The following is a 10,154-nucleotide window of genomic DNA, read 5'->3' as shown; positions in this document are numbered from 1 at the left end:
TTGAGGATCGTCTCTTACTATTCCAAAGAAGAAAAAGCCGTAGGCTTTTTCCTGTTTGTAATTTATTTTATAATAAAGGATGAACTTCAGGCTTTACTAACTGAAAAGTTTAGTATTTTTATATAGTAAAGAACGAGCTCTAAATGATAGTTGTAGCTATAGCTGCAATCAAATGAAAGACAAACCGAAGCATATAGTAACTAAAAGTTTTAAATATGTTTTGGAAAATCATAATTGCTATAGATGGCAAAACCTAGTGAAAGGCGAACCAGAGCCCATAGTAACTAAAAATTGAAAAAACGCGCTTTGAAAACACGCTTTGAAAACATTAAAAGACGATCATTGGAATAATTACAGTAAAGAACGAAATCTAATTACATTTTGCAATCATGAAATATAAAATATAGTAATATAAAATATTACTAAATAACCATATATGACGTAATGAGCGACGTGACGTAAACATTGAAAAAATCGATTTTTATTTTATTTTCGTTTTCAGTTCAGAATCGCTAAAGTTACAAACTGCGAAAATATTTATGGTATCTGAGCAATAGATTTAATCTTTTAATTTAGACCAGTATAATAAAGAACGACCTCTTGCCTATGCTAATTTTATAGGCCACTTAACAATAGTATAAGTTAGTAAAGGAGTGATATAGTTCATTATGGTAATGAACGAATTCTAGGCCATACTAACTAATTTAATTTTGAAAAGAAGAAATTTACATAAAGGACCAATATAGTTCATCATAAATTGTATTTTTTAATTAGGTTTTTTATATAATCCAGTTTGCAGCGGTAGCTAGTAACCTAGTAAGAGACGATCACGTCCAATGTTAAGAAATCTAAAAACCCATAGCTCCTAAATCCGGGTTGCAGCGGTAGCTAGCAACCTAGTAAGAGACGATCACGTCCAATGTTAAGAAATATAAAAACCCATAGTTCTTAAAAAAAAGAGTCAGATCAAAACAAAAAGTACACCATTAGAATCGCCTTGTCCGAAACCCCTGCATAGTAAAATTTCTGTCCCTTGGCTTGAACAGCAAGGGAAATATATTGGCTTGAAAATCAAGAAAAGTGGCAGCTACTACAACATTCTGCCTAAACGGGATATTTTTTTCTTTTTTTTTTCTTTTTTTTTCTTTTTTCTTTTCCACAGATAGATTGGCACTGGAACATCGTAAAGGGTTGTTCAATAGCGAATTTTCAAGGAAATTAATTGGGTTAAAAATCTATAGTAACTAAAATAAATTATTTCTAAAAGAGAATAAATTTTTCCACCAAAAACTGCATTTTTGATGTCTTTTCACACTGCAGTCTTTCAAACATAATCGTATACCAGCGGTATCCGGGTTGCAGCGGTAGCTAGCAACCTAGTAAGAGACGATCACGTCCAATGTTAAGAAATATAAAAACCCATAGTTCTTAAAAAAAGAGTCAGATCAAAACAAAAAGTACACCATTAGAACCGCCTTGTCCGAAACTTCTGCATAGTAAAATTTATGTCCCTTGGCTTGAACAGCAAGGGAAATATATTGGCTTGAAAATCAAGAAAAGTGGCAGCTACTACAACATTCTGCCTAAACGGGATATTTTTTTCTTTTTTTTTTCTTTTTCTTTTTTTGTATCCAGAGATAGCTTGGCACTGGAACATCGTAGAGGGTTGTTCAATAGCTCATTTTAAAGGACATTAATTGGGTTAAAAATCAATAGTAACTAAAATAAATTATTTCTAACAGAGAATAAATTTTTCCACCAAAAACTGCATTTTGATGTCTTTTCACACTGCAGTCTTTCAAACATAATCGTATACCAGCGGTAAGAATTGAACCCACGCCTCTGAAGAGACTGGTGACTAACACCAGTGCCTTGGACCACTCGGCCAGGCTGCCTCTCATAAATTTATAATAAAGATCGAACTCTTCCCTATGCTAACTTGCATACGCAACTTCAATATAGTTAAGATTACAGTATTTATATTATGCATCATTATAAATTATAAAAGGTTCAAATGTTCGAAGATTATAGAGTTAAAAATTTTCCCACCCCGGAAATCGAACCCGAGCCTGTTAAGTGAAAGTTAACTATCCTAGCCACTAGACTATATTGAACCATAAACAATTATGATTTAAGAGCCATATGCGTATTATTATTTCACCATACCAATTATAATAAGGCCAAAACAAAATCGTTGACTTGCAACCTTACTTTTGACACATTAGTTAAATATTCATCAGGCTTAAAAAATGTTTTGCTAGTTTTACATGAAAGAACGAACCTTAGTCCATATCCGGGTTGCAGCGGTAGCTAGCAACCTAGTAAGAGACGATCACGTCCAATGTTAAGAAATATAAAAACCCATAGTTCTTAAAAAAAGAGTCAGATCAAAACAAAAAGTACACCATTAGAACCGCCTTGTCCGAAACCCCTGCATAGTAAAATTTCTGTCCCTTGGCTTGAACAGCAAGGGAAATATATTGGCTTGAAAATCAAGAAAAGTGGCAGCTACTACAACATTCTGCCTAAACGGGATATTTTTTTCTTTTTTTTTTCTTTTTCTTTTTCTTTTTTTGTATCCAGAGATAGCTTGGCACTGGAACATCGTAGAGGGTTGTTCAATAGCTCATTTTAAAGGACATTAATTGGATTAAAAATCAATAGTAACTAAAATAAATTATTTCTAACAGAGAATAAATTTTTCCACCAAAAACTGCATTTTGATGTCTTTTCACACTGCAGTCTTTCAAACATAATCGTATACCAGCGGTAAGAATTGAACCCACGCCTCTGAAGAGACTGGTGGCTAACACCAGTGCCTTGGACCACTCGGCCAGGCTGCCTCTCATAAATTTATAATAAAGATCGAACTCTTCCCTATACTAACTTGCATACGCAACTTCACTATAGTTAAGATTACAGTATTTATATTATGCATCATTATAAATTATAAAAGGTTCAAATGTTCGAAGATTATAGAGTTAAAAATTTTCCCACCCCGGGAATCGAACCCGAGCCTGTTAAGTGAAAGTTAACTATCCTAGCCACTAGACTATATTGAACCATAAAAAAGTATGATTTAAGAGCCATATGCGTATTATTATTTCACCATACCAATTATAATAAGGCCAAAACAAAATCGTCGACTTGCAACCTTACTTTTGACACATTAGTTAAATCTTCATCAGGCTTAAAAAATGTTTTGCTAGTTTTACATGAAAGAACGAACCTTAGTCCATATCCGGGTTGCAGCGGTAGCTAGCAACCTAGTAAGAGACGATCACGTCCAATGTTAAGAAATATAAAAACCCATAGTTCTTAAAAAAAGAGTCAGATCAAAACAAAAAGTACACCATTAGAACCGCCTTGTCCGAAACCCCTGCATAGTAAAATTTCTGTCCCTTGGCTTGAACAGCAAGGGAAATATATTTGCTTGAAAATCAAGAAAAGTGGCAGCTACTACAACATTCTGCCTAAATCCGGGTTGCAGCGGTAGCTAGCAACCTAGTAAGAGACGATCACGTCCAATGTTAAGAAATATAAAAACCCATAGTTCTTAAAAAAAGAGTCAGATCAAAACAAAAAGTACACCATTAGAACCGCCTTGTCCGAAACCCCTGCATAGTAAAATTTCTGTCCCTTGGCTTGAACAGCAAGGGAAATATATTGGCTTGAAAATCAAGAAAAGTGGCAGCTACTACAACATTCTGCCTAAACGGGATATTTTTTTCTTTTTTTTTCTTTTTTTTTCTTTTTTTGTATCCAGAGATAGCTTGGCACTGGAACATCGTAGAGGGTTGTTCAATAGCTCATTTTAAAGGAAATTAATTGGGTTAAAAATCTATAGTAACTAAAATAAATTATTTCTAAAAGAGAATAAATTTTTCCACCAAAAACTGCATTTTGATGTCTTTTCACACTGCAGTCTTTCAAACATAATCGTATACCAGCGGTAAGAATTGAACCCACGCCTCTGAAGAGACTGGTGGCTAACACCAGTGCCTTGGACCACTCGGCCAGGCTGCCTCTCATAAATAAATAAATATGTGAATTTGGGTTGCAGCAGTAGCTAGCAACCTAGTAAGAGACGATCAGTCCAATGCTAAGAAATATAAAAACCCAAAACTCCTAAAAATAGAGTCAGATCAAAACAAAAGTACATCATTAGAAATACCTTGTCTGAAACCCTACTAGATAAATAATGAACGTCATCATAGTTTTATATTAGAGCTATGACGTGAATAGAGTGACGTCATAATTAGTATATAATCCGGGTTGCAGCGGTAGCTAGCAACCTAGTAAGAGACGATCACGTCCAATGTTAAGAAATATAAAAACCCATAGTTCTTAAAAAAAGAGTCGGATCAAAACAAAAAGTACACCATTAGAACCGCCTTGTCCGAAACCCCTGCATAGTAAAATTTCTGTCCCTTGGCTTGAACAGCAAGGGAAATATATTGGCTTGAAAATCAAGAAAAGTGGCAGCTACTATTATAATAAAGAACGAACTCTTCCCTATACTAACTTGCATACGCAACTTCACTATACTTAAGATTACAGTATTTATATTATACATCATTATAAATTATAAAAGGTTCAAATGTTCGAAGATTATAGAGTTAAAAATTTTCCCACACCGGGAATCGAACCCGAGCCTGTTAAGTGAAAGTTAACTATCCTAGCCACTAGACCATATGGAACCATAAAGAATTATGATTTAAGAGCCATATGTATATTATTATTTCACCATACCAATTATAATCCGGGTTACAGCGGTAGCTAGCAACCTAGTAAGAGACAATCACGTCCAATGTTAAGAAATATCCGGGTTGCAGCGGTAGCTAGCAACCTAGTAAGAGACGATCAGGTCCAATGTTAAGAAATATAAAAACCCATAACTCCTAAAAAAAAAGACTGCGATAAAAACAAAAAGTAAACCATTAGAACCTCCTTATCCGAAACCCCTATGTACGAAACTCTTTGTCCCTTGGCTTGAACAGCAAGGGAAATATATTGGCTTGAAAATCAAGAAAATTGACTTTAACCACGTTATTCTCCCCAAACGGGATATTTTTTTCTTTTTTTTTTCTTTATTTTTTTCTTTTGTATCCAGAGATAGCTTGGCACTGGAACATCGTAGAGGGTTGTTCAATAGCTCATTTTAAAGGAAATTAATTGGGTTAAAAATCTATAGTAACTAAAATAAATTATTTCTAAAAGAGAATAAATTTTTTCAATAAAAACTGTATTTTTGATGCAGTGACGTCATAATTACTATATAAGAAACGTCAAAACTGTAAATGGTCTCATTCATGAATACATAATTATAATAAAGATCGAACTCTTCCCTATACTAACTTGCATACGCAACTTCACTATAGTTAATATAGTTAAGATTACAGTATTTATATTATACATCATTATAAATTATAAAAGGTTCAAATATTCGAAGATTATAGAGTTAAAAATTTTCCCACACCGGGAATCGAACCCGAGCCTGTTTTATAGTAAAGAACGAACTCTTGCCCTTAGTTACCTATGTCTTGTCAAATTAGCTAATTAATTTCACCTGATTTTGTTTTAAAAATAATTCCCACACCGGGATTCGAACCCAAGCCAATTGGTTGAAATCCAACTATCATAAACCACTAGACCATATGAGATATGTGTAAAAAGCTAATTAATTGTTTTATGATATCCGGGTTGTTATTATAATAAAGAACGACCTCTTGCCTATACTAAATTTTATACGCCACTTAATTATAGTATAGGTTAGTACTTCAACAGATAGCATGGCACTGGAACATCGTAGAGAGTTATTCAATGGCTCATTTTAAAGGAAATTAATGGGGTTAAAAACCTTTTGTAATTAAAACAAATTATTTTTATTACATTAAGAAATTTTAATTATGTTCCTTAAGAAATCATCATAAATAAAAATTTCCCAAACAGTTACAATAAAGAACGACACTTAGCCCATGTTAACTGAAACATAAATAGGGATTTTGCAATTTCCATCAGTATCATGGCTGCAGAGGTGTCCGAAACCAAGTAAAGAACAAATCATTATAGTAAAGAACATTTCATGTTAAAGATTAATCATTGATGCCATAATCATAGTTTGTAGCCAGGTCGTATCTTACTATTCCAAAGAAGAAAAAGCCGTAGGCTTTTTCCTGTTTGTAATCATATAGTAAAGAATGATCCAGGTTGCAGCGGTAGCTAGCAACCTAGTAAGAGACGATCACGTCCAATGTTAAGAAATGTAAAAACCCATAGTTCCTAAGAAAGGAGTCAGATCAAATTCAAAAGTACACCATTAGAACCGCCTTCTCCGAAACCCCTTGAACGGAAACTTACCGCCCTTTGGCTTGAACAGCAAAGGAAATATATTGGCTTGAAATTTATAATAAAGAACGACCTCTTGCCCTTAGTTACCTATGTCTTGTCAAATTAGCTACTTAATTTCACCTGATTTTGTTTTAAAAATAATTCCCACACCGGGATTCGAAACCAAGCTAATTGGTTGAAAGTCAACTATCCTAAGCCACTAGACCATATGAGATACGTGTAAGAAAGTTACATTAAAAGACGATCACTGAAATAACAACCCATTCCTTACATTGGACTTAGTTAGCTACTTGATTGTTTGAGTTTCGTCTCTTACTATTTAAAAGAAGAAAAAGCCGTAGGCTTTTTCCTGTTTGTATTTATAGTTAAAAAACGAACTCAAGTCCAAAGAAACTGAACACTGTGGTTCATTCATATTATCTTCATTATTTTAGCTAGAATGTAAATAAACAAGTTGCTTTTTTAAATTTTAAATTGAAAAGATAGTGCTTTTAATTCAACAGATTAAAAGTTCTCCCCGACGGGGAATTGAACCCCCTTCTCCCAGGTAACAAGTGGGCATACTTACCATTTGACTAGCGAAGACTTATAAAGTAAAAGTTACATATAAGATATGATAATAATTTTTTAATCCGGGTTACATAAAGGCTTGATCATCGAATTTTTACATTAAAGAACGAACTTTAGTCCATAGTTTATATTAAAGGACCATCATTAGAAAAGCACACCATTGCATATATTGGACTGAGTTCGTTTTTCAGTTTAGAATCGCTAAAGTTTATAATAAAGATCGAACTCTTCCCTATACTAACTTGCATAGGCAACTTCACTATATTTAAGATTACAGTATTTATATTATACATCATTATAAATTATAAAAGGTTCAAATGTTAGAAGATTATAGGGTTAAAAATTTTCCCACACCGGGAATCGAACCCGGGCCTGTTAAGTGAAAGTTAACTATCCTAGCCACTAGACCATATGGGACCATAAAGAAGTATGATTTAAGAGCCATGTGCATATTATTATTTCACCATACCAATTATAATAAGGCCAAAACAAAATCGTCGACCTTGCAACCTTACTTTTGACACATTAGTTAAATCTTCACCAGACTTAAAAAATGTTTTGCTAGTTTTACATGAAAGAACAAACCTTAGCCAATAGTAGCAGAAATAAGAATATCTAGGTTGCAGTGGTAGCTAGCAACCTATTACATAATCTGGGTTTAAGTGGTAGCTAGCAACCTAGTAAGAAACACAAAATTAAAAGTTGATCATTAGAAGAACAGACAATTGCTTATATTAGACTTAGTTAGCTGCCTGATTCTTTGAGGTTCGTCTCTTACTATTCCAAAGAAGAAAAGGCCGTAGGCTTTTTCCTGTTTGTAATAATACATCCGGGTTGCAGTGGTAGCTAGCAACCTAGTAAGAGACGATCACGTCCAATGTTATTACATAAAGGCTCGATCATCGAATTTAAGCTGAAACTAAGTAAAGGACAATTATGCCTCCATATATTCACAGTGATGTATAAGATTTCCCATTACATCTGTAGACTGTTCCACAGTTGCCGGTCCATACCTTGGAAGCTTTTCACTAAACATGCAACATTTCATGCAACTACTAGATAAATTATAATAAAGATCGAACTCTTCCCTATACTAACTTGCATAGGCAAAAAAAGGAAAAAAAAGGAGTCAGATCAAAACAAAAAGTACACCATTAGAACCGCCTTGTCCGAAACCCCTGTATAGGAAACTTTCTGTCCCTTGGCTTGAACAGCAAGGGAAATACATTGGCTTGAAAATCAAGAAAAGTTTATAATAAAGATCGAACTCTTCCCTATACTAACTTGCATAGGCAACTTCACTATATTTAATATTACAGTATTTATATTATACATCATTATAAATTATAAAAGGTTCAAATGTTAGAAGATTATAGGGTTAAAAATTTTACAGTAAAAGACGATCATTGGAATAACATACCACTGTATACATTGGACTTACTTACTCTTCTTTTGGACTTAGTTCGTCTCTTACTATTTCAAAGAAGAAAAAGCCGTAGGCTTTTTCCTGTTTGTAATGATATAGCATAAAACGAAACCCAAGTTGTAACTAACGTCATCCTTGTTGTTATACCACTTAATCTATAGAGGTTTTTCCGGGTTGCAGCGGTAGCTAGCAACCTAGTAAGAGACCCGGGTTGCAGCGGTAGCTAGCAACCTAGTTAGAGACGATCACGTCCAATATTAAGAAATATAAAAACCTATAGTTCCTAACAAAGGAGTCAGATCAAAACAAAAAGTACACCATTAAAACCGCCTTGTCTGAAACCCCTCTATAGTAAACTTTCTGTCCCTTGGCTTGAACAGCAAGGGAAATATATTGGCTGGAAAATCAAGAAAATTGACTTTAACCACGTTATTCTCCCCAAACGGGATATTTTTTTCTCTTTTCTTTTGTATCCAGAGATAGCTTGGCACTGGAACATCGTAGAGGGTTGTTTAATAGCTCATCCTAAAGGAAATTAATTGGGTTAAAAACCTATAGTAACTAAAATAAATTATTTCTAAAAGAGAATAAATTTTTCCACCAAAAACTTCATATTTCATATTAAAGATTGATCTATGACGTCATAATCGTATACCAGCGGTGGGATTTGAACCCGCCCCTCCGAAGAGACTGGTGGTCTCTTCGGTTATCCGGGTTGCAGCGGTAGCTAGCAACCTAGTAAGAGACGATCACCTCCAATGTTAAGAAATATAAAACCCCCCAACTCCTAAAAAAGAGTCAGATCAAAACAAAAAGTACACCATTAGAACCGCCTTGTCCGAATCCTCTATAAAGGAAACTTACCGCCCTTTGGCTTGAATAACAAAGAAAATATATTGGCTTGAAAATCAAGAAAATTGACTTTTACCACGTTATTCTCCACAAACGGGATATTTTTTTCTTTCCGCTTGATTTTCCTGCTCAGCTAGCTGGGCACTGGAAAATCATAGAGAGCTGTATAATAGCTCATTTTAAAGGCAATTGCAACATCTAGTGCCTTTTGTAATTAAAAATAAAATACTTTTTAAAGTGGAATCAATTTTTTCAAAAAAATTGCATTTTTGATGTATTTTCATACTGCAGTCTTTTCAAAGATATTTGAATTTTGAAGCAATAAAACAGTTCATGGTAATGAACTCTATAGTAATAATAGCTACTTGTCTCAATAGTAACCGAAACTCTTGGAACCAAAATTTTCTTTTTTGGCTTAATCGCTAAAATTATTATGTAAACTGCAAAAATATTTATGATGCCTAATCAGTAATAGTAAGTTCTTAATTTAAACAACAAAAATACATGAAAATTTTATAATTAGTTTTACTTTTTTTCTCCTGGAAGAAAATTTTTTTTTCATCTCAGTTCAAAGTTATTATTGTATCCTGGAACCAAACTTTTTTTGGTTTGTAACCCGTAAAGTACGTATCTCCATATTATTGTCTTATAATTGCAATTATTTTAGTTTTCTGTCCAGAATCGCTAAACTTATTATGTAAACTGCAAAAATTACCAATTTTGTAATTCAAACAAGATAAATACCTGAAAATTTAAAAATTAGTTTTTCTTATGCTAGGTTTTAGATACTCGACACGGGGTATTGTGTACTTAATAATTTTAAAACTTGAAAAAATATGGTCTCACTTGAAAGGAAAAAAAGAAAGAATAACCAAAAACAATATCAAAATAGAGCAATCCAAATTTCTACTAATAAAAAACTTTACTACACAAAAAATAAAGCTAACATCCTGAA

The 10,154-nt window shown here is 33.5% G+C and overlaps 1 non-coding gene across 1 annotated transcript; it reads right to left on the bottom strand.

Moving 5' to 3' along the window:
* Window positions 1-7,266: 7,266 nt before the first annotated feature.
* TRNAE-UUC (transfer RNA glutamic acid (anticodon UUC)) lies at window positions 7,267-7,338 on the bottom strand. Its single transcript has one exon. It is a non-coding gene; the product is annotated as a tRNA-Glu (tRNA).
* Window positions 7,339-10,154: the final 2,816 nt, after the last annotated feature.

This window comes from Artemia sp. Qi Xiang Cuo, chromosome 6, assembly GCF_049724085.1.
Source record: "Artemia sp. Qi Xiang Cuo chromosome 6, ASM4972408v1, whole genome shotgun sequence".
Lineage (NCBI taxonomy): Eukaryota > Metazoa > Arthropoda > Branchiopoda > Anostraca > Artemiidae > Artemia > Artemia sp. Qi Xiang Cuo.
This window is presented reverse-complemented; position numbering and strand designations above follow the sequence as displayed.